Genomic DNA, 25759 nt, shown 5'->3' on the forward strand with positions numbered 1-25759 from the left:
GCTGTAACTGCCCATGGGACTTAATCCACAACCCTTAGTAAGTATGTAAGAGACTTGCTGCCTCTCTCTTCCCATTGTACACAGGCTGCACTCTGTTCCCACAGCACACTAGGTTGGAGTCTGTGACCCATCTGGCTCACTACCTCAAGGCAATGTAAGGACAAGAGAAAGACTGTTGAGTCTCAGATAAGGCATGACAGGAGAAATTGCAGGTTTGGAATTGTTTTCTCTGAAGTCTCTCTTCCTTATCTGTATACACAGCTGAAGTGGACAGGTGGCAGTACAGAAGTAGGAAAACAGAAGAACGTAAAGAGAAATATGGAGAAAAGCTACAGGCAAATTTCCTTGATGAACACAGGGAAGTCCTCAGTAAAAGCATGGAACTAACTTCAACAACTCATTAAAAAGATCATTGACCATGACCAAGTAAGCATGCCTATTATCAGTTGTCTTTCTCTACCACTTTTCCTTCGTTTGTTTATTTTGTCTTTATTTGGCAAGGCTGGCAGACCAATGGACTCCATGTTTCTATCTTGTCAGCACTGGGATTGCAGATGTGTGCTACCACAATTGGTTTTTGACTTGAGTGCTTGGGATCCAAACTCAGGTCCTCATGCTTATGTGGTATACATTTTACCTACTAAGCCCCAAGATGCATTTAAATACAATTGGATACTATAAGTTATGCTTGCACATTACTTACTAAAATGTTTGAGAATCAGAATACTTATGTCTTCATATAGTTTTTATCTAACACTGAGATGTAAGCATGTTCTTTTAGTAACAACATCTAAATAAAGGAAAACAATAATCTAAAAAAAAACAAACCCACAAACAAAACAGCAACAACAAAAAATTAGTCTTTCATTCGTATTTTTCATCTATAAATTTCATCAAAGGTTATCAAATAATTTGAAAATACAAGTCACAGCCACTTGCATATGGATGGAAAGACAGACAGAGGAAGTACTGAGCATCCTTATTCTTTTACTTATTTGTCTGTATGTTAAGGTGGTGTGTGGGGGTGTATGTGCATGTGTGTGTGCTTGCCAAGTGACAGCAGAGGCCAGAAGAGGGTATTGGATACCTTATTCCTCCCCAAATCTGGAGCTTGTCAGGTTTTTCTGGCTAGGTTTGGGAGCCTGAAAGGTTATGTGGACCCAGGGAACAGAGATGAGAATGAGACTTTAGAGCACAAAGTCCAAAACTGAGAGTCAAAATTATTTGTTCTCTTCTGTTTTTTGTTTGTTTGTTTGTTTGTTTGTTTTTGTTTTTCAAGACAGGGTTTCTCTGTGTAGCTTTGGAGCCTATCCTGGCACTCGCTCTGGAGACCAGGCTGGCCTCGAACTCACAGATATCCACCTGCCTCTACCTCCTGAGTGCTGGGATTAAAGGCGTCCGCCACCAATGCCCGGCTCTTTTCTCTGTTTTTAAGTCCCAACCCTGACATTCAATATCATCTTTGCCACATTTTGCCATACTTTATAATATTCCAATTCTTGATTAAGTTGACTTTTCTTTTTCCCCAAATGTTTCTTTCTAATGAATTGACCAAACATTTTGAAATTTCTGAAATGGCCAACAGACCATAGAAAGACATTTATTTAGGCACCTGCTTGAAACCAACGGCAGCAGCACACTGCTAGCACTGATTCAGGGCCAAAAAAAAAAAAAAAGCAATTATTAAAATGATTTTATTTATTATGTATTATTATGCATGTATCCCTGCAAGCCAGAAGAGGGCACCAGATCACATTTCAGATAGTTGTGAGCCATCATGTGGTTGCTGGGAATTGAACTCAGGACCTCTGAAAGACGAGCTAGTGTTCTTAACCCCTGAGCCATCTCACCATGTCCAAGTTGACTTTTCTTTAGGAGTCACTTTTACCTATTCCTAAAAGGTCCTCATACATATGCTTATTGTATTTTTAGTTCCTAAATACATTAAAATAGATACAAGAGCTATAAATCCAAAGAGTCATCTAGAACCTACTTAGGTAACCACACTGCAGAACACACTGGTCGGTCTAGACAGGTCAGTAATTTATGAAGGGCAGAGCAGCAAGGCTGCAGTGTCTGTGGACAGGCAATGTCTGATTTAACATCAACATCTTGATTGCCTTATATTTACTCTTCATTTTATAACATTGTGTTATACACAATTATCTGATGAGAAGTCTAAAAAGGACAGAGTCCCAAAATAACCAGGCTTTAAAAGATAATACAAAACTAACATTTATGATATGTCTGCTACATGCCAGACACTGAGATAAGTTTTACATTTATAAGTTAGCATTACAACATTTTCATATACACACACATACACATATATGTTATCATGGCTTTTTCATGCCTTGTTTTTTAAGGCAGTCTCCTGCATCCCAGGCTGGCCTCAAATGCAATATATGGCCAAGGATAACCTTGAACTTGTGATCCTCCTGCTTCTATCTCCTCACTATCAACCGGACCATATCCAGCCTTTTACTCTTATTTATCTCCTTCACAACTCTTCTTCTTCCTGCCTCCCTACAGCTTAGCTTTCATGTTATATATAGTCTACCTCCCTCTAGCCCCACCCAACTTCCCTTCCTTAAGATTTCTTCCTTTCCTCTCATGGTTCCTTTTCTACTTTTACTACACACACACACACACACACACACACACACACACACACACACACACCCCACATGCATGTGCATGTGAGAAAATGTGGTATTTGAGTGTCTTATTTTGCTTAACACAACTGGAGTTTTCCTCCTTTTCCTGTAAATGTTATGTTGCATCTGCCTTCATAGCCGCCTTTATCTGCCTTGTGCACCACATTTTCTTTGTCAGTTCATCCAGGGATCGATAACAAGGTTGGTTCCATTTCTTAGTTACTGTTAATAATGAGGCGGTATACACAAATGAGCGAGTGTTTCTGTGCTGTGTTGACTTCAGTGCTAGGCCCTCGTGCAGTAGCACTATTTTTAGTTCTCCGACCACAGTCCACTTGGCCACATCACTTTACTCTCTAAGGGTTCCTCTTTCCCCACGTCTTGCCAGCATTCTGTCATGTGTTTTCTTGATGACAGCTATTCTGACTTGGGTGAGATGGAAGATGAAGAGTTTGAATTTCATTTCCCTGTCAGTGAAAGATATTAAACACTTTTTCAAATATTTAGTGATTCTTGTAAATCTTCTTTGGAGAACTATCGACTGAGTTCATTCACCTACTTCTTGTTTGGATAATCTGTATTTAGTGCATTAACTTTTTAAATTTTTTATGTATATTCTCTATATATTAGTCCCCTATTGAGACCTAGTTGGCATTTATTTATTTTCCCATCTGCAAGCTGTCCCCTCACTCTGGTGGCTGTTTTCTTTGCTATGATAAAGTTTTAAATTTTATTTAATCCCATTTGCCAATTCATGAGACTGTCACTGTGTAACATGTTCTCAGAAAGTCCTCACCATGCCTATATCCTGAAGTGCTTTACTTATGTTTTCTTCTAGCAATCTCAAATCTCCAGCTGTTACATTCAGATCTTTCACACGTTTCTCTCAAACCTACAAATCCACGAAGCACCATTACTTTATTTATAAATAAAGACATTGAGGCGTACAAGAACCTAATTCATTAACTGGAGATAGAATACCAGAAAACAGGCTCCAGGAGGGAATGTAGGCTTTCTGGTGCCAGCCCCTGTCACTGAACTTTAATGTATCTATAATTGTTCATCTGTAGACCTGAACAGCTCAGCTATCAAGTGGCAAGGGCTAGGCTAAAAGCCAAAGTAACTACTGTCTCTAAAACAATTAAAAAGGAAAACCCATTCTCCCTTACCAGCATATTTTCAAAATGTAGAAAACATCCCTTATGTCACCTAAGAAAGTAATCGCCAAACATTCACTGCAGAGTACAGGCAATTGTTGGAAAATAAAAACCATACAAAATCCCATCACCTGAAATAGCCTATAACTAACACTTAATAGACTATATATAGATACACATACCAGACAGATACATACATATGCATGTGCTGACAAGGGTATATTCATGCAGAAGTTTTCTAGTGCATAAAATATGAAAATTCTCATGTCTTTCTCCCTACCTTAAAAAAATTGAATTCAGTTTTAGTATTATTTTGACATTTTGATGAAAGGGAAGCTCCATGTAAGTGTGTTAACGTTTTCTCCCCTCTGTTGTGTTTTAAATGTGAAGACAAAGGTAAACCTCGCTGCTTTTAGAATTAGCAATCAAACCTACAAGCCCAGTTCCAAACCTGTGACTTTTGAACACTCTGTGCACAAGCCACCTTTCCTAAATACATGCTGCTGTCCCCCTCATCAAGGGAGCCTCCCTCCCTCTCTTTACATCAAATGCTGTAAATCCATGACTGGATACACTGCAGGAGCAGCACTACATGCTGAGCCCAGCTCTAATGGACACATCTGCAGCATAGCTCCTGCACCTAAGGCTCAGGGAACACAGTGAAAGAGGGCTGAAAGGTGGTAAAAGCCTTAACACCATGACCAAGGAAAACACCTCTTCTAACAAGGCTGCATCTCCTAATCCTTTCCAAACATGTCAACCAACTGGGGACCAAATTCTCAAACATATGAGCCTGGGAGCCATTATTCAAACCACCACAACCAGAAAGTCTACTGTGAAATGGTTTCTCCTGGAACTGGCTGCATTAAGAAGACTGAAACAATGGCATTATCAGCGGACATGTGTACGAAGAAAGAGAAATTTCAAGGAGTCCTACCTTGAAATTTGGTTGCCTACCTTAGGCAACCAATGACTACCAGGAGGAAGAGAATTAGCCTCTCCCAGGGAGAAGCCCCTTATTGGATGTCCAATGAACAGTGGTCAGCCTTCAAACCATATGCACACAAACAACAAAAATGGACTCAGTAGGTTGTATTTATATATACTTGTGCACACACACATACACACATGTATGCAGCAATAATAAAAGACAAAGAGGCTATCAATTTGAGAGTGGAAAGACATGGGATGGGTAGCTGGGAGTGCTGTAGGGAGGAAATGGAGGGGAAAACTGATGTAATTCTATTTCAATCGAAAACACATTGAAAACACAGAACACCAAAGGAAAATTTATGTCAGTTAAAGAACATATATCAGATATGCTACAAAAACTTAATTTTACAATTGAGGCAAAGCTTCAAGACCTGAGGAAGAACAGATAAAGCACAATAATACATTTGGCAATTTGGTCACCAATGAAATTCTCTCTTCTGTGACATAAAAATCAACCACAGCAAAACAATGTTCTGTGTCCCCTGCCCTACAGCCTGCCTATCATCTTCTGTATTTTTGACTTAAAAGAGGAAGGAATACTAGAGATAGTAAAGTGTTTTCAGGAATTCCATCAAATTATCAGGCATACACCTTCCATGGTGTGTGTGTGTGTGTGTGTGTGTGTGTGTGTGTGTGTGTGTGTGTGTGTGTGTAATGCCAAGCCAATCCCACTGACAGAGGTTGAAAGGGCTGGGACCCTTTATTGTTGGTTAAAATTCTACAAAAACAGTAACCAGAATATGCTTTTTTGGGAAAGATCTGGTGTTTTCTATTATCTATGTACCATTTTCAGGACATAGACCTTATTGTTAGTCTTAGGATATTTTCCCAAAGGATTTCATGGTCTTGCATTTGCTAGGCAAAGTGCTCTACCAATTGAACTAAAGTTCCAGTCCCATTAATTCTTACCAGAAATTATCTTTAAAAAATTTTTAAAAATTTAAACAGAATTTATTTAACTTTATTTTATGTGCATTGGTGTGAAGGTGTCAGATCCCCTGGAACTCCAGTTACAGACAGTTGTGAGCTGCCATGTGGGTGCTGGGAATTGAACCTGGGTCCTCTGGAAGAGCAGCCAATGCTCTTAACTGCTGAACCCTAATTATACACGATGTATTTTTATCATACTTACTTCTCGTTACCCTCTCTTATAAATGTCTATTCCTGCTTACTCCCTTTCCCCAACACTTCCCCCCTTCTATGTTCATGTCTTTTGTGTGGTGCTTGTGTGACCCACTGAGTTTAACTGAGGTTGCTGGCACGAGTTAGATGTTTTTTACTAAAGCACAGACATCTTACTAGTAGCTGCTCCACCACTAAAGAAAATTACTTGGCCTTCCCAGCAACTATTAACTGACAATATCTCTCCTCAGCTAGGGATAGGGAGTCATGGGTCCCTCACCATTCATGATGGAATGTTAAAGGGCCCACTATATGTAAATCTTAGGCAGGCAACTCTAGCTGCTATAGGTTCGTGAGTTCATCGGCCATCCTAATCCAGAAGCCAGTGTTTGACACCACTCTACCCAGCCAGACATACATACATATATAGTGGGCTGTGTTTGGGGAATAAATGACAAGGAAAATGTACACATGTTTAATATAGATGGCTTAATTTAAAAGCTGTGTTTTCATATGAGCATAACAATTCAGTATGGTGGTATATTACACATGTAACTTCCAGAATTCTCCCCTGTGCATTCAGGAGAGTTATGAGGCTTGGCCATGTAGGTCATTTCCAGTGCTTTGCACTGCAGATAATGTTGTAATGAATACTCACATGCATATGTATTATTAATACAGTCATTCTTAAACATATAAAAGAGCTCCTATGAGTCACTAAGAAAAGACCAACAGTAAACAGAAAAATATCCCAAGGACATGAACAGATAATCCAGAGACAAGTAGGACAAAAGCATTTAGGATGAAATGGCAAGTGCCTGCACAAAAAAGGCAATTTAGTGTTCACTGTAGGAACTAAACTTGGCAACTTTTACAGGCAACATTTTAGAAATAGTTGTCAAAATTGCAAATGCAGGTTCAACCTGACCAGCAATTCTAGAAATTTTATTATATATTCTCACTTATTTGAAAGACATATGAAAAAGTTATTCATCACAACACTGTTTATAATGGCAAAAGGCTAGGAACTACTTACATATTCCTCAATAAAAACTTAGGAAAGAATATCCTGCACCTATTCTCTGTATTATTCCAGGACTATTTAAAAGTAATAAAACTGAAGTAAAAGAATTTAAGAAAGTAAAAATGTGAAAGGTTGGAAAGCAAAATGACAGATCTTTTTGTATTCGTGTGTAAGAAGTTCTAAGGTAGGTTACTAAAGGAGAAAATAACAATATGTACAGCAGTCTAAGCCATCTGTCCATCCCCCAAATCTCCCTACAAATTACTTGGACAGCTAAAAGTGACCCTGGACGACTGCTTCAGAAACAGATCTCTGGTTTGCCACCAGAGAGAACAGAATGGCTAAGAGCCAGGAACGCGTGTGTATGGGGGTGCGCGCGCGCGCGCGCGCACACACACACACACACACACACACACACACACACACACACACACACACACACAGTTTTCACTCATCTGCAGAATCTAGATTTCAAAGTAGTATAGACAAACTTCTGTAAAAAGGAAAGGGCCTTGTGGGAGGGCAGAGAGTACCACAAAAAATGACTGCAGTTAAATGCATCACACATATGTATCAACCTGCCACAACAAAACCACTGTTTTCTACAATGAATCTACGATGAAGAATTGCCAGCTTTGTTACAACACATCCTGCTTCATGCAGTCTTAGTTATCCTGTAGGTGAACACTACATTACTACAGATAGATCCCTGTGGCGAGACACCAGTGGCCCTAAGGAATGAGCGAAGCCTCATGCATCTTTCCCTGAACCACCTCTTTCTTTATCCACCCTCACAGGCCAGGGCAGACATTGTGTAGTCTTTAATCTTTAAATTTCAGAGCTTCAGAACTCCAGAGATATTTCTGTGATGAAGACAAAAACTGATTTGGAGATGAAGTTGTTTATATCATCTTACAGCTTACAGTCCATCAGGAAGGGAAGTCAGGGCAGGAACCTGGAGGCAGGAACTGAAGCAGAGGAATGTTGCTTGCTGGCTTGCTCTCATGGCTTGCTCAGTCTTTCTGACACAACCCAGGAGAACCTAAAACTGACTGTAGCTATCCTGGACCCTGGCTCCGGGATGGGGATGGGGATGGGGATGGGGGTGGGGAGTAGAAAGATGGACATCATGATAGAGATACAAACATGGTGAGGGTTTTTCACTTGCCTACATTCAGCCCAGTACTCCCCAAACAGCCAACAACATGAGAGCTGAGTGTAGCTGCAGGCAAGGTTTGGTTGCAAAAAGAGGTTGGCCTGAGCGAGGTGACATATCTGAGATAGCTGTCCCTTGTAAATAAGCAAGCTTCAGGCTTTGATGTCCAATAGGAGCTTCGGGCTTGGAGAAATGGCTTCTGGCTTACTTCATGTAGATAGAAAGCCAGAATAAGATCTTGAAAGTCTCACTGACTTTTGGCCTTTTATCACAGGGGCAGCAAGCAGTGCAGCCAGCTGATAATTTTAACTATAAAAGATTCAACTCTGCATATAAAAGGAGGCTTAGAAGCATCAATGTATAATGTATGAAAGTCAAGCCTACTGAAAAGTCAAGAACCTCAACTACAGACATTAGATTTGAACTTCTAAATTTTGATACTCTGAAACATTGTATGTAAAATGAATCTCAATTATAAAAACCAAAATAGGAACTTTGACAGAAAACCATCTTATACATGACTTACATTAGAATTTGACTAAAGTTCCTCAGACGTAGCATCTATTTATTAGGACACAGTCATGAACCAGGAAATGTTTAACTGTCTTTCATATATTACAACTCATCTTTAAAAGTAACCTTTTACAGATGAGAGAAAGAGGTTGGGTGATTAACTTATCCCAAGACACATCTGGTAAAGAAAGATAGCAGACATTTTAATGGAAGCATTTTTGTTATTTCTAAGCATAAGCATGTTCTGTTTAAGGCTTTTAAATTAGTATTTGCAAATTTTGCATGTGGAATCATTACAAATATCCAGGTGAAACTAACATTTATGAACAACTATCATAAGCTATTATTTTTCTATAGTGATTACATGAAGCATTCCTTCTTGGAAATTTGATGATTCTATAATTTGAAATAGTCTACACATATTTATGTGAGCTTAGAAGACTAACTCAGTGGGTCTCAGCAGGTAAGAAATTTTAAAAAGCAACTAAATTAGGTCTTGCAGGCATGCTTTCTGAATTCCTAAAACCACCAATGAGTTTGGAGATCAAGTAAAACCATATTAGGTCTCCTATAGCTATGGGTCCTCACAAGGAATCTCAGGTCATTTCATGGCAGGAGAAAAAAAAAAAAAAAAAAGCAATTGTACCACAAAGCTTGGCTATTCTGAGATGCCTGATATAGAATGGCTTAACCTTTTGGACTGCAAAAGCTAAAGGTATCAAATAGTATGTAGAAAGAGACAGAATAAGTAAAGTGTGTAATAAAATGTATCTCTGAAACCGCTTATAAAGAATATCACAATTTAAGACAAAATGCATCATTGTACAGCAAATTTCCTATAAACTTTCTTGTTTACTGTTAATAAAAATTTCAAAATAATGTTGTATTCAAACAAAAATTTAAGGCTCTAAAAATAGCTGGGGATGTAGCACATAGAATACCTGCCTAGAATGTATGTGGCCCGTTCAAACCTCAGTACCTACACTCTCTCTCTCTCTCTCTCTCTCTCTCTCTCTCTCTCTCTCTCTCTCTCTCTCTCTCTCTCTCTATCATAGCCTTAAGAGTTCTGAAGACATTTTTAAGTAGCAAACACAGTGGGTAGTCTAAGCTGCTCATTTGGGAAGATTTATAATGTTAAACAGGTTTTCTGCTAGAGGCCCAGATCAAGCATATATAATCTAAGAAATGTCCAGTATTTCACTTCATTTACTTCCTTCTCATTACTGTGTAAAACATGTTTACAGTATGCTTTTAAGAAGCTTTTAATTGGATACCAGACATAAAGCAAAAGATACACAACCTACAATCCTCAACCCCAAAGAAGCTAGAACCCTCTTCAAGAAAAAGATGGAAGCAGATGCAGAAACTACAACAAACCAATGGGCCAAGCTCCAGGAGTAGAATCGAAGTGAGGGAGGAGTAAAAATATGAACAAAGAAGTCAAGACCATGATGGGGAAACCCACAGAATCAGCTGACCTGAGCTAGTGAGAGATCACTAATTGTTATGAAATCATAACAATTCATGTTGACCTGAATATCTAAGTTTTGTTTGAGGTGGAAGACTTGAAAATATTTTGTTCACTTAATATATTCTATACTTTGTAAAGCAATATATAAAGTTTGCTTATAATTGAAAACTTGTAAAGTACAAAATACTACAAGAAACTAATATCAGGAAGTCTGGAATACATTCATGTGAATTATGAGTTCATATATCTTGTACAAAAGAAAGGCTGCATTTTGTTTTAGTCAAATTAAATAGATCATAAGACATATCATAAGCAAGTCACAGTTTTAAAAAGCCAGTCATGCTGCCCACCCCCCCACCCCCAATCTCTGGATGGCCTCAAACTCTGGATCAGGATCAGGCTCTCTATCTGGATCAGGCTACCCTGAAACTCAGAGATTTTCTTGTCTCTATCTCCCATGTACGTTCACATACTACGGTAGTAATCAATTGCTCTCTAACTGGACTTAAGACCCACTCAGTAAGAGGGATTCCAGGCTTGGTACTGGAAACTTAGCTAACTATTCAGTACTGGTGAAATCATGAAATCATGGTTATTGGAGGAGACTCTACAACCACTAATTTACTAAACCAACACAATACCTAATAACAATCTATCAACATTTGTCCTTATAACCACAGTCTTCTCCCATTACAGAAAACCACATCCAATCAAAACCACCCCAGTTCTGATGGACACATCTATAAGACACTCCACACCTAAATCTCAGGGAACACTGCAGAAGAGAGAGAGCAAAGATGGTAAGAGCAAGAGGATCAGTCACTTTCCTGTGAGATTGTGTCTCCTAGTAACATCACTCCAAAGTGAGTTTAACAAGGAGTGTACAATGAACATGCCAAACTGGATAGGAGGAAAACACCCAGGAAGCCCAACCCTACACAAATAACAAGGGTCAACTGAGGACAGTTTGGGGTGGGAGACGTGGTCCTACCCAGAGAAGAGCACATCAATTGGTTGTCCAGTGACAAACAATTGGCCCTGAAAACATATATATGGATGCAATAGGTTAGATTTGGGAATATGTGTATATCAAAATACATATATGCATACAATAACAATTTATAAAAAAAGAGACTATGAATTTGGAGGAGAGTGGGAAAAGGCATATGGGATGGTTTGGAAGGAGGAAAAGTGAGGGAGAAATGTTGTGACTAAACTGTAGTCTCAAAAACAAACTGTGCCACCACACCCAGCAAAAAGACTTTTAAAATAAGAGGAAATGTGTGACTGTGATAGAAAAGCTTTGTTTTAGAACAAAACTAGCTAGCTAAAGGAGGCAAATTCTAATATCATACCCATCTGAAAGTTCAGTCACAGAGAAGTACAAGTCATTATAATTAAGTATTATCACATTGAATACCTAACCCAGGACTATTAATAGAACAATGAGAAATGGCAGGAATTAATATAAATGGTAGCAAATACTACTAAATTTGGAGAGATGTAAAATTACACCACCTGTCAAGCTTAAAGAAGTAAAAGGAGAATTAAGAATTAATTAAAAAGAAGCACAGAGAATCACAACTGAACAGTGTGCATGCAGAGTGAGAGACTTTGAAACACTTAGTCCTATAAGGGATGTTTCCATCAAACCCCTCCCTTCAGGGCTCAGGGAAGCCTGGGAAGAGGAATCTAAAGGAGCCAGAGGAGATGAATGTCAACAAGGAAACACTGTTTTCCAGACACACAGAGACTATGAACCCAGAGACTATGGCAGCATTTACAGGACGCACACAGGTTCAAGCCAGACAGGAATGCAGTGCTGAGATGGGGAAGTACACACGAATTCCAGAGCTCCCACCCTTAACCAAGAATCTATCTCCAATCCATATGCATTGGCAAGGGGAAATTAGTTTTCTCCAATGGAGTCTGATGGGAATAGTAGCCACACTTAAAGGTAGACCCATGCCCAGCAGCGGAAGCCACTGCAGAATGAACTAGATTTTTTTTGTAGATTTTTTGTTACATTCTGCTTTGTTTGGACATTTATTTTTTCTCTTATGACTCTTTTGCGTGTATATTATGATTTCCAGTTTTGTGTTTTTTATAGGTTCTTGTCTGTGTGTATGTGTTTCTTGTGCTTCTTTTTTTTTTTTAAATTCTGTTTTTGTTGTTGTTGTTTATTTGTTTGCCTGTTTTCTAGAGAGAAAGAAGGGCATGGAATTATGTGGTTGGGGAAATAAGAGAAGCTGGAAGGAGTTGGGGGAGGGGAACTGTGATCAGAATATATTGTATGAAAAAAAAAGAGTAGCAATTACTAGAATGTAGAGAGTTTTAAAATTACAGCACTTGCAAAGCTTAGTCCAAATTTTGCTTTGGATTTAAGATGTAGTAAATACAGATATTCTGCTACTTTTAGACTCAAAACAATTTTTTAGCAATTGATTTCTAGACTCAGAAATCAAGGACTTGGTCATTTATCACAGGCCATAAAAGAGTTAAGGGCTGTACTGCCAGCTACTGCTCCTAGTTCACAGATGACAGTTTTTAAATACAAACAGTTTAATGAAAATAGAGTATGTTTATTGGTGCATTACTATTAATTTTTAAAAATTATCTATGAAATTAATAATACCCTTCATTAATCTATTTAATTTAGCTAAACACCAAGCAGTATTTATCATTAGCAAATGGAAATCTATTCTGATGTAAGAAAGACCACATAATCGTCTAATGGAATGTGACAGTAATCAACTGAACAGGACCAGCCTTGGCTACACAGTGAGACCTTGTCACAAAACAAGTAAATAAACAAACAAAAAAACAAAAAAAGAAACAAAGCCAAAATCAAAACCAGAACACAAAACCAGAAACCAGGAAGAAGACAAGACTAAAGTCACAAGAGGAAGATTGGTATTCCTGGGATGGAAATCTCAGAACTCATGAATGAAGTTTGCCTCTTTCCCTGTGCATTGGTCGGACAGAGAGTGAGTTGATTACTAAGACACAAGCATTCTTTATGTTCAGTAGTAAGTAAGGCACTTTCCCACCTCTGCTAATGAGAGGCCAGGCACCAGCTGGCAAGACTGACGCCATTTTAGGCTGGACACCATCTTGAGAAGCTGCTGACCGGACCCTGAACCCAGTTCCTGGGAAAAAAACACAAACAACTAAAAGTTGCTCCAGGGCTCCCACATCCTGCTGAATTAACCTGACACGGAGGAAGCAGACATCTTATCATGGTCACCAGATACCGTAACAGATCACCAGATGCTCCAATAGAAATTTCCAAATGATTACTTAATCCCAAGGCCAATCGACCCAGGAAGCACCCACTACTAACCAATCAGAAAATGCCAAGTCTTGCACTCCCCTAGCTTGCCAGACTGGTTCGGGGCTCTCCTCTCACTGGCTATGTGCCAGTGCTGCTCGACTTACCGGACTCGAGTTCGTTCTTAATAAACCCCCATGTGTTTTCATTGGTACTTGCCTCTGTGGTGGTCATTATCCAGGATCCCGTGTCGTGGGCATAACATTACTTCTTTGTAAGAATGTGAGATCCAAAGGGATATAATACAGTGTAGTTCAGCGACATACTGACAGACGATGCTGTTACTGTGGGTTTCTGCTCATTGTTACCTAGCTGGTCTGGAGGTGAGCTGCACTGTTTATAGAGTGACAATTACATATATCGTTCTGCTAGGTCTAGGTGTTATTTTTCTATTTTAATTCTTGCAACAATCTTCACAACTTTTAATTGAAGAAAATTATGCTTTTAAAGACCCCTTTCAATGGTGAGGGATAGTGTTTGGAGTTATATGAAATTTTCAAATGTATTCAAGAATATATTCTAATATAGCCAATTCCTATGCTACAAAAAGTGTCCATATAATCAGGCTCATAATGTCTCCCTCTTTTGCTACTTGCTTTCAAAATTCATTTAAAAAATACTTTGCACAGCTATTTCCAATCCTGCCTTGGCTTTGCACCATTCTGTGACAACAGCACTGACTGGCTGATAGAAAGACTGGAGAAAAAAACAAACGAACAAACAAAACCCCTCAGCACCCTCTTCCCTAGTCCTCAGAAAAAATGGCAGCTTAACTTGAGCTTTCTTTTTGTTTTGCTTTTTATTATTATGGCTGAGTCAAGCCCACTTGCAAAAACATGTTTCATATATATTCTTTATTTTCCTTAAAAACATGAAGTTATTACATCTCTCTTGGTTTCACTGCTAATCAATATGCTTTTATTAATATGCAATAATTCAGATACATTATAGATTAAGTGAGATCTGTGAATTATTCTGAAAACTGAACTATAATTTATAATGCAATTTCTATGGAAAATGTGTTGAATTTAAATAAGCTGCTTACATAGAACTTTTAGAATTCAACTAATTTGTAGGTTAAGAACTTGTCATATTATTAAAACATATTGAAGCATTAAGTCTTCGAGAGTGAAAATCCAAAGCAAAAAGGAATAGAATGCTGGCACAGCAATACTGAGTGCATTTCAATGCTTGCCTCGTATTGTGGAGCTCAGATCGTGACCTTCACACAGGTCATTCCAGTATCTGTTGACACGATGGATGAGATCCGCTGCTATTTCACACGGACTCCTGGGAGTTATTTCAATGACACACCAGAGGTCAGCTCCCACTGCTTTAACTTTTATCTCTATGACCAAAACTATCAGGATCACTTCCATAACTCCAGCTATTCAGTGAGCTGCCATGCTTTTGTTTAGAATGCTTTACTTGGGTGCCCTTAGATTTCCATCACACACAGTCCTGTGTCTTCTCTGAATATTGTCCTTACCACCCTATCTTCTTTAGTACTATATAACTTTCTGTGTCAAGGTTTATCTGCAAAACAGGGCTAATAAATAAAAAGCATAAAGTGCTAATCATGCCCAGCACTTGGTATATATTACATGTGTTAGCTTCATTTTTTTTTTTTGTGTGTGTGTGTGTGTGTGTGTGTGTGTGTGTGAGTGCTCACCATAGGGTGGGATAGATTTTGATCGTGTAGAGTAAGAGCATGAAGACGCAGAAGTTCTGTTGCTGAAGGGAAGATGTCTAACGCTACCAAGGTCAGAGCAGCCGTAGCGGCTTTTACTGCTGGCACATTTCCCCCTGGACACTGCTTATAACTTTAGAATCAAACACTGGGGAAGGGCAGGCAATGAGAGAAGCTGGCCAGATATGATGAGGGCTGGCACTTCCTGACTATGGGGTGGCCCTTTCTTATTTGGGTGGGGTACAAGTAGGGCATTAAGCAGAGCACTCATGACCCCCGAAGCATTGGGTGACTGGATGGTATGCTATAGTGATGTTTGCTTCATTTTTTTTTTTTTAATAAATCAGTCACAGTGTCATCTTGAATTTGGTAAATTCTAGTCCACTCACAAAACAGACATACACATTATTAGATTCTTCCTTCCCAGATATGTTCCTGCTATTGAAGTCCCTTAGAAGAGATGCTATAGGTAGATAGTATCTTAAAATATACATAGACCAACACCAAATCATGAAGAAATAAAAAATCTGTACCCAATAATGAGGACAGAGATTGAATGAGTAGTAAAGTTTCCTATAAAGAAAACATCCAAGACCAAACGGCTTCACTGCTGAATTTTATCAAATACTGTTGTTTGAAAGTGAAATGTCTTCCATAGGCTGCTGTGTTGGAACGTGTGGTCTCCAGCTGGCAGCTGGGGGAAACTTAAGAGGCAGTGCTTTGGAGGAAATGAGTCACTAGGGGCGGGTACTAATGCTTACATCATGGTCCTACTTCCATGCTGCAGACACAGTGTCATTGATGGGCTGTGTCTCTTCCTCCCTTGGAGGTTGCTTTCTGTCACAGCAACAATAAAATAATGACTATATTAATCTTTCTAAACTCCAAAAGATTAAGAGTAAACCCATTTGGCAATGCCACCAGCATTATCCTGGAACTAAAGCTACAAAGACAATACAAGAACAGAAAATTATATGTCGATATGGATGCTGAACATGGATGTGAAAACATTAACAAATTCATCACATAAAAAGGATCATTCACGGGCTGGAGAGATGGCTCAGAGGTTAAGAGCACTGACTGTTCTTCCAGAGGTCCTGAGTTCAATTCCCAGCAACCACATGGTGGCTCACAACCACCCCTTATGAGATCTGGTGCCCTCTTCTGGTGTGCAGATATAAATGGAAGCAGAATGTTGTATACATAATAAATAAATAAAAAAATCTTAAAAAAAAGGATCATTCACTATGATTAACTGGGACTTGATTCAAGGATGGCCAATGTATGCAAATCAAGAGATATAATATATTAGTAGATGAAGAATAGAAACAGGACAGTCATTTCCATAAGAGAAGAGAAAACACTGGACAATATATAACATGCTCTTATGATAAACTCTTTAACAAATTGGCTATTGAATGTACATTAACACAAGAGAAGTCACATGTCTCAGTCTGTTTGTTGTTACTGTAACATTATCAAAGATATACTGGTAAACTGTCACCTGCTGCTTGAGCTCACTGTGAAGCTGGCTCCCCAAGTAGGGTTGTCCCCCAAACATGTTATGTGAGTGTTCTTCTCTAAATCCTCTTGTCAGGAGATGTGCTGCCCCTAACTCTGTCAGGGACAAAACAGCAAACACCCTGAGAGTAAAAGCATTACCTTCTTGAAGGAGAACCATTTCCAATAATCGAGACTACAACTGTTTACTCCATGATACAAAAGTGCCTACAGTAGGAGAGAGAAGCTGGAGTTCAGCCATGGAAAGCTCAGCCATGGACAGAAAGTTCAGTGGGAACTCCAACTGGCTGCCCCAACTTCCCAGTCAGTTCAATTTGCAAGCCCCTATTTGATGGGGCGGGACACTCTCTGTCTGTCTGTCTGTCTGTCTGTCTGTCTGTCTGTCTGTCTGTCTCCTCTGTGTTTTTCTCCCACCTCCTTGTACTTTGACTATATACTTAATAAAATCACTCATTCAAAACCAAAGGTGTAATAACTATGCAATATATCATAGTACAAAATACTAGATAATTTGTAAAGGGTATGTTTGTTTTGTTTATGGGTCTAGAGACTAAGAAGTCCACAATTATGGCACCTGCATATGGTAAAAACACCTTGCCATATCATTACATGGCAGATAGCATCACAGAACAAGACAGAAGAAACATGCCAACTTGGGTCTCTCTTCCTTTTCTTTTAAAGCATGGATGCCTCCACAAGACATCATCAACCATCTAATCTTATCTCCCAAAGTCCTCGGTTCTGAAGACCATATGAATGTGGGTACTAAGTTTTAAATATATGAAACTCAAGGGACACATTCAAACCATAATAGGTCCTTTGCTCATTCCAAAGCAGGTTGTTGCCTTGCTGCACAATCAATCCATGATATATTTGGAATATTAACATTGTTTCTGGCCAGGTGATGGTGGCACACACCTTTAATCTCAGCATTTGGGAGGCAGAGGCAGGTGGATCTCTGTGAGTTTGAGGAGGAGGAGGAGGAAGAGGAGGAGAAAGATGGGAAGAAGAAGAAAAGGAAGAAGAAGAGGAAGAAGAGGAGGAAGAAGAGGAAGAAGAAGAAGAATGAAAAAGAAGAAGAAAGAAAGAAGGAAGAAGAAAAGAAGAAGAAGAAGAAGAAGAAGAAGAAGAAGAAGAAGAAGAAGAAGAAGAAGAAGAAGAAGAAGAAGAAGAAGATTAACATCTTTTCAGATGTGTGGTGCTATAGTTTGGGTCTGCAATGTCCTGCCAAGGTTCAGTTCCTCAAGCTGCAGCATTCATTATTAAGAAGGCACAGAACGTTTACTATGCAAGGCTTCATGGAAGTAAGTTCATTTGGGGTGTTGCTGTGAGGGTGATAGTAGAACCATGGCCGTTTCCTGTCCATCTCACTTCCTGGGTGTCATGACATAAGCTGCTCCAGTCCATCAAACAATCTACCTGACCAGAGGTTAAAAAGCAATGCAGCCAACCAACCATAAAATGAAACCTATGAGACTTTGCTCCAAAATAAATCTGTCCTCAATATCCACTGATGTCGGGTATTCTATTACAGCAATGGGAAGCTATCAGATGCAGCTTGCAAATATTTTTTTCCTTTGGTAGTTAGATAATCACTCTGATGACTGCTTAATTTACTGCACAGAAGATTTTTAACTTGATGTAATCCCATCCTTTTCATATTTGTAAACTATGCCTTCAGTAAATCACCGTTAAGGCCACAGGCATTCCTCTCTGTCTTACTCTAGGTCTAGCATTTAAGTCTTTAATTTACTTTGAGATGATTTTTGTTTATGGTGTTAGGTAGAGGTCTAATTTCATTATCTTAAGGGGATATAAAGTTTTACAACACTACTTATTGAAGGGACTATCCTTTCCCCATCACACCACACTGGCATCTTTGCTGAAATAGACAGGATTGTTGCTGGCCCCACTGGCTTTTCTGTTTTGAGGAGTATAACTCTACATTTTCAAACCTTCCAAGTAGCAAAATACCTGTTTTAGTTCCTTTTGCTAAAGATGGTTGTGGTTACTTAGCCTTTCATCATCTCATACGAATCTGGGAAGAGAAGATCAAGGAAGGAGAAAAGGAGAGAGGACACCAAGATCCAGCCACCCAGCTACACAGCAAGCCACAGGGTAAGAAGTAAACAAAGGTATATAGAAATAGAGAAAGATAAAAGTCCAGGGGCAAAAGATAGATAGACAGGATAATTTAAGAAAAGCTGGCTACAAACAAGCAAAGCTAGGACTGGGAATTGATAAGAAGAAATAATATTCGGTGTATTTATTTGGGAACTGGGTGGCGGGCCACCAAAGAGAAAATAGTAAAACAAAAAACCAACTACAGGTAATTATCTACTTTGCAAACACAAGATGCATACCACCATACATGAACCTTCCATGCTGGTTAAGATGATGTGCTACTTTGGGAAGAGACACTGATAGGTGGGAAATGTGCCATATAAATAGGAACTGGGGATGCATCTCTGATGTACCTTGTGTTCAGTTTTTCTCTGATTTTAAACTGCTCTAAAAGATAATATATTAAATGATTATATTTGAGGTTATTGTGGATTAAACCTAGGTAAGGTGGGTGTTGCTGCAGTTCCACAGAATGTTTAATGGGGAATCCGAGCTGTCTGAAGATATAGAATGGATAGGTCACAGAATTTCCTTGATTTTGTTAAGAATTTTATGTCCTATGTCTTTGAATCATGGTATATACTCCCCATGCACAGTGTTCTGATCTTTATTAAGCTTGTGGTTCTTCTATGTAGACGTAGGTCAATTACATGTTATAGTGCTTACTTCCCTCTGGTGGTTTTCAGTTATATTAGTCTATTTTCTAAAATCTAGACTCAAACATATAAACAAATGCTGTAGCTTGCTGTAATTAGCCCTGGTGAATATCTTTGCAATTTCATTAGATTTTATAATTGTATTAACTTTGTCCATTTGCTAATAACTATGACAGTTGTATCTGCTGCTATATCACTGGTAAGCAGATAAGTTCCATGAAGCAGCATAGCAGCCATGTTTAACTTAAGAAGATTTTCTGTTTTTGGTTCCTCTTCCTACAGTGGAAACATCCAGTATTGTGAAATTTTGAAATATTCCTCCTGTCCAAGCCTTCCCAGTCTGAAACATAGGGTCTTCTTATAAACATCTCTAGTTACCCAACTCTCTTTTCCCAGTTTATTGTTGAACTCAGCCTCTCACCAAAACAGGTGAACTGAGCTGTAACTATGCCTCTACAGTGGAGCAGTTGGGTAAGCTCTTATGGTAATTGAGGATGGCTCATTGGATGTATCATGCTCAGTATAGAAGGTTAGGCTGTTATAGTTCATGTGGCACACCTGTTGGTTTGATCTTTGGCAGTGATGTATGATTTGCAGTGATTCATTCTTCCCTGAATTTAACCCACTTTAATTATGATTACCTCCTGGGGAACTCAATGGTCTACATCTACATCTTTTCACAACTGCGATTTTAGATGGTAACTTCTTCAAATAACTATTACTCATGTTTGTACTTTGAATACCACTGTTACATATTTATACTTAACCCAATTTATAACTTATTGTGGTTAAAACAGTTCTATCAAAGTTACTGTGTGAGTAACTGGAAAGATGGTTCAGTGGGTAAGAACACTTGATGTGCAAGCATGAGGGCATGCGTTTGAATTCCCAGCACCCACATGAAATTTGAGTATGGCTCCGTGTCCCTGGAGCTTCACCTTTGCACGGTGGAAACAGCCAGTAGACCAGTCAGCCTAGCCTAGACAGCCAGCAATGTCCTCTGCTGGCATCCACATACATGGTCATGATTGTGTGCCCACACCCCACATGTGCATATACATGCCTGTATTCACACCCTATACTACACAGATAGAAAATTACTGTTTGTTCAGAATCTGAATAGTAGTTTTGAGTCCAAATACACAAATGCATTTCTTTAAAAGATTCTGGCCCACTAGTGACAAATCTATTTGGTCATGGTCGGGTTTTAATGAGCTATCTGGACAATGTTGTCTATATGCTTCTCTCACATTCCATGTTAGGCATACATGGCTTCCCAGTGATTGTTATCTTGCTTTATAGCATGTGAAATCATTATTGAGAAGCAAAAAGAAAATAATTAGGCAGTCTTTAAAATCTCTGTCCTCTGGGAAGCTCGGTGAATACAGGTCTGGAAAAAGATAAATTACCAAGTAAAACCATCACTGTTCTCTTTAATGAAAGATAATTTTAGTATCTGTTCATGGGTATACAAAGACTCACACCTACAAGCAATGCTCATTCACTCTGTTGGATAAAATAAATCTGCTTATAATTCATAGGTCAATGCTTTCTGTAACTATGAGAATCACACACTCAACTCTGCCAAGTTTCAAATTTGGCACTGTTTTGCTCCAGTGTTGATCCATGGAATGAGTTAAACAACATCTCTGCCCTCAATTTTTCCAAAAAGAGTGAAGAATTTAATGAACACTGGGAATCTTTGCATATTAAAATTCAAGAAAACAGTAAGACAGGTAAAAATGCCCACAAACATGCCAAGTAGATATCTGTACTTCTACTAGTAAAACTCCAACTTTTGTATTAAATATCCAAAGCAATCCTTTCAAACCACTACAGAGTAAAGAGAGACTGTTTATACTAAGATCATTTAATGATCATTTTTCATGTCAGGATGTTAGTATATTACCAATTCTTTAAATAAAAGAATTGAAATCTTTACATATTCACTTAGTTGCAACTTTTCTAAAATAAAATGTTACTTTAAATTACACTTTTTAGTCTTTTTACTAAAATGTTAATTTTTATAAGTGATCTATGCTTCAGACAGAATTCTGATAGTTAAGCAGTTATTTTCAGCTGTGCTCTATAATATTAGAGCAAAATTATTGAACATTCAATATTCCCTGAAGAATTCTGATTGAAAGCCCATTAGGGAGTTCAGTTGCTGCTTTAAAACATACTTTGGATCTTATCTGTCATCTGGATGAGACATAAAAGTAATAACAAGTTGCCTCTGCTAACTATAGAAACTCAAGCCTCATCATCAGCTATAACCTTTTCCACACAGAAGATCCTATGTTTATTTATTTTACTGCAGTCCTCCTCAAAAATATGGATGAAAAAGAGTGAACATGTTTGTTCATAAAGAATACATCCAGGGAATCTTAAACCTAAGAATATCTACACAGTCACAATGATAATGAGTATTTGAGGATACAGAACTATGTGCTGAGGACACAGAATGAGCATGACACTGTTCCACATTCAAGGACTTAAAAGTTTCACAAACAAGAAAAATGTATAGAAATAAAGAGGAAAATAGGAACCAATCAAAAGGTAAAGTTGTGGAACCCAGTCACTGTGGATACATCTACAAAAACATCTGCACCTAAGGCTCAGGGAGCATTGTGGGAGACGGGACAGAAAGACTGTGAGAGTTCAAGAAAGGACCAGGGAGATTACATCTCCTAGGATGGTCAGAAGCTACATCCATAAAGACTCATCAACATGTCTGCCTAAACATGAGATGAAAAAGAACAGCGGACATGCCAAAGTAAATGGAGAAAGACCACTAGGCTTCAGCCCTACACAAAAAACTAGACGCATGCCAGGAATGCTGAGTGTGAGAGATATAGTCTTCCCTAGGGAAGAGCGCATCAATTGGTTATTCAATATATGTGTAACATTATACAGACTGAACAGATTATATTTAGGAATATATGTTCATATACATGTATGTATATTCATGTAGTAACAATAAAAAAAGAGGCCTTACAATTGAAAGAGATCTAAGGGGGTACATAGGAGGCCTTGAAGGGAAGAAAGGAAAGGGAGAAATGAATAATTTTAATCTCAAAATATAAAATAAAAAGGAAAATGAAGTTCATGGGAGAACGTTCAGGTTCCTTGGAGTTGCCATTGCAAAGAACTAATAATGGGCAGCTCATACAACTGAAAGTGATTGTTTCCACTCTGGATGATACAAGTCTAGAATCAAGGCACAGACTGAACCATGCTTGCTCTGATGGGGCTACTGAAGAATGCTCCACCCCCATTTTAGTGGCTGCCACCTTTCCTTATGTCACCTGGCTTGTAGCTGCATCACTTCTAACTCCACTTCTGTTCTCACCTGGCCCTCTTCTCTGTATGTGCATCTATATATTCCTTCCCCCTTTGATAAGGACACTAGTCCCTGCGTGAGGACCATCTTAACTATGCCTGAAAGGGCCCTGTTTCCAAATAAAGTCATCCTCTGGGATTTTACTTCAGAAATCAAGTTGTGGAGAACTTGATTCAACCCACTCCACTGGCTGTGCAGGGGAGGGGAAAGGCAGAGAAGCACTTATTAGATTGAGTAAACAGAAGACCAAAGTCCCAGGACATAGGCATTCGGGGAAGTTATTCCAGTATTCAGATGGGCACTTAAAAGCCACCATTTAAACAAGAATGATTTGATATAATACCCTCGGGCTTCCAAAGCATCATTTCACTACCATTTACATGAAAGTGCTAAGCTTACCTGCCAGGTATTAAAAACACATTCAGAGTGCCTAGTTTGGTCCCATGCAGGTTCCCCAGGTGTCAGTCCAGAGTCCGTGAGTTAATGCTAGCTCCAGTCAGGTGTCTCAGAGGTTTTCCCCATCATGATCTTGACCCCCCTTGTTCATATGATCCCTCCTTCCTCTCTTCAACTGAACTTCAGGAGCTCAGCCTAGTGCTTGGCTGTGGATCACTGCATCTGCTTCCATCAGTTACTGGATGCTGATTCTATGATGGGAATTGCAGTGGTCACTAATCTGATTATAGGGCAGGGCCCATTCAGACACTCTCTCCACTACTGCTAGGAGTCTTAGCTGGAGTCATCCTTGTAGATTCCTAGGAGTTTCCCTAGTACCAGGTTTCTCCCTAGCCCTATACTGACTCCCTCTATCAAAATATCTCTTTCATTGCTTACCCCCTCCTTCCCTCCTCCAACTTGGCCATCTCCATTCTCGTAAATGTAGGTGACAGTTATGTGGCTTGATCTGTTGCGGGGGTGGTTGCTGGCAGTGGGATCAGGACTTATCCTGAGTACATGAACTGACTTTTTAGAGCCTATTACCTATGGACAGATACCTTGCCCAGTTTGATTCAGGGGGGAGGGGCTTGGTCCTGCCTCAACTTAGTATCCCAGACTTTGGTGAGTCCCAAAAGGAGGCCTTATCCCCTATGAGAAGATGGGGGCAGGTGGGGAGGGGGGGAACTTGGGTTGGAATGTAAAAATAATAATAATCATAATAATAAAGGAAACAAAAAAAAAACAATACAATAAGCCAGTGGTGAAGGTTCAATCCATTCCTACTTACACAGGACATCCAATGAGCATCAGGACAAACCTTGTTTTCTCTTTGAAGAAATACGTATGAAATGTTCTATGTTGTGGTTTTTAGTAGGTACATTTACTTATCTTTGCCAGAATTAACAGAAATACAGCAATGGTCACATAATCCTTAAAACAAAAGACCACTTTATTAGCAAGAGGATCATTTTTTTGGGGGGTGGGGGGTGGTGGTGGGGGTGGGGGTGACAGGGTTTCACTATGTAGCTCTGGCTGTCCTGGAACTTACTCTGTAGACCATGTTGGCCTCAAACTCACAGATCCACCTGTCTCTGTTGTCGTCGTCCCCCCACCCCTCAGTGATGGGATTTAAGATGTGTGTCACTATGCCTGGAATCTAGAAGATTCTAAAACCACACTTTGACAATAACCTGGACTAGCTCACAAGACAGATGCTAAATAATGACTACTTAGTAAGCAGTATTTTTGTGGTAGAAAATGATAACATTTTTCTAAGAGACATTGAGTTTCAAAAGAGATTCATAACAGCATTGGTGGCTTCCAGTTGTATTTCAAAAAAAAAAAACCAGTCTAGTTGGTTTATGTACTTTATAAAATATCAGGGCTTGTTAAAAAATGAGCATTTAGAAAATGAATTTTATAAGATGGTTGATAAAATAGTCAATAGTACTTTAAATAATGCAAATACAAATCCTACTTCCTCAAATGTGTGATGGGCCTCAGCACTCTGGCATGTGGTAGCTTTGTCCTCAGCCCCCCTTCTTTTTGGCCTGTCAGCTGTGAGAAACAGTTTTCTACCAATTACTGTCACAATATGAATAAATTCAAAACTGAAAATATAAGCACTGAATATTTTAAGTACATTTATCCTAAACTACATTGAAATAAAGATTTAGGATTTAAGCAAGGAGTTTAGTTAGTGATAAAGAAGAAGCACTGCATTTTATTTCATCTTCTACAGATAAAAACGCAATATAAGAAGTAAAACATGCAGAGAAATGAGCAGGTGACAACAATCATATGAAAAAAAAAAGAACATAAATGAACATGACCCCAAACAATAGCGGAGAGCCATGGCTTCTCTCCCTTTTAGTTTTGGAATGATTAATTATGTAAATTATGATTTAATGACAGGTAATCTAAGAAAAATGACTTAGCATCTCCTTTGTCTAGTTGCTGTCATAGCATATGGCTCCACACCAACGTCACATATGCACACAGCTGACTTCCCACGTCACTTTGGTTCAAGAAGAGTTAGGGGCATACTACAGAAATTAGCAAAGTTTTCTAGCAATCACTTTGATCCTCCAAACAAAGAGAACACAGCTGCACCTTATCTAAACTTCCTTTGGGCGAGGGGCAGACAACAAAAGGTCTGTGTTTACAGGCCCACCAGAGACAGAGCTCAAGTTGCCTAAACACACAAAATCCCAATGGTCTGGGTTAACCTTTTTTGGTCAGAACACTGCCATTTTCTGTTGATAGTGTATGCAGGGTCTCCCACATGCTGGGAAAGTGAACCAGACTCCCAACCCTTTTAATTTTAATTTCTCTATGTTGACCTTAAACCTGTAATTCCTGTCTCAGCATGGATTACAGGTTTGTACTGTCACTCCTGGCTTTTTAACACCCTCTCTCCCCCCATCAAGGGGAGGGGGAGCTCAAATCCAGGGATTCAACTTTCTGGAAAGCTAGAACAGGATGAACGTGTGAAAACACACATGGAAATAAAGTTCATGGGAAAAGTTTCAGGCATAACTGTTCTGGCTTTCAGGGTTGAAGA

The 25759-nt window shown here is 39.0% G+C and overlaps 1 protein-coding gene and 1 non-coding gene across 2 annotated transcripts in view; both read right to left on the reverse strand.

Moving 5' to 3' along the window:
• The window catches only part of Ndufaf2 (NADH:ubiquinone oxidoreductase complex assembly factor 2), a 107797-nt gene that overhangs the window by 44410 nt on the left and 37628 nt on the right, over nucleotides 1-25759 (reverse strand). The gene's annotated exons all lie outside the window — the stretch shown is intronic.
• On the reverse strand, nucleotides 1528-1663 carry LOC113834213. Its single transcript, XR_003482589.1, has one exon. It is a non-coding gene; the product is annotated as a small nucleolar RNA SNORA2/SNORA34 family (small nucleolar RNA).

The sequence above is a fragment of the Cricetulus griseus genome, chromosome 2 (genome assembly GCF_003668045.3).
Source record: "Cricetulus griseus strain 17A/GY chromosome 2, alternate assembly CriGri-PICRH-1.0, whole genome shotgun sequence".
In the NCBI taxonomy this organism is placed as follows: Eukaryota; Metazoa; Chordata; class Mammalia; order Rodentia; family Cricetidae; genus Cricetulus; species Cricetulus griseus.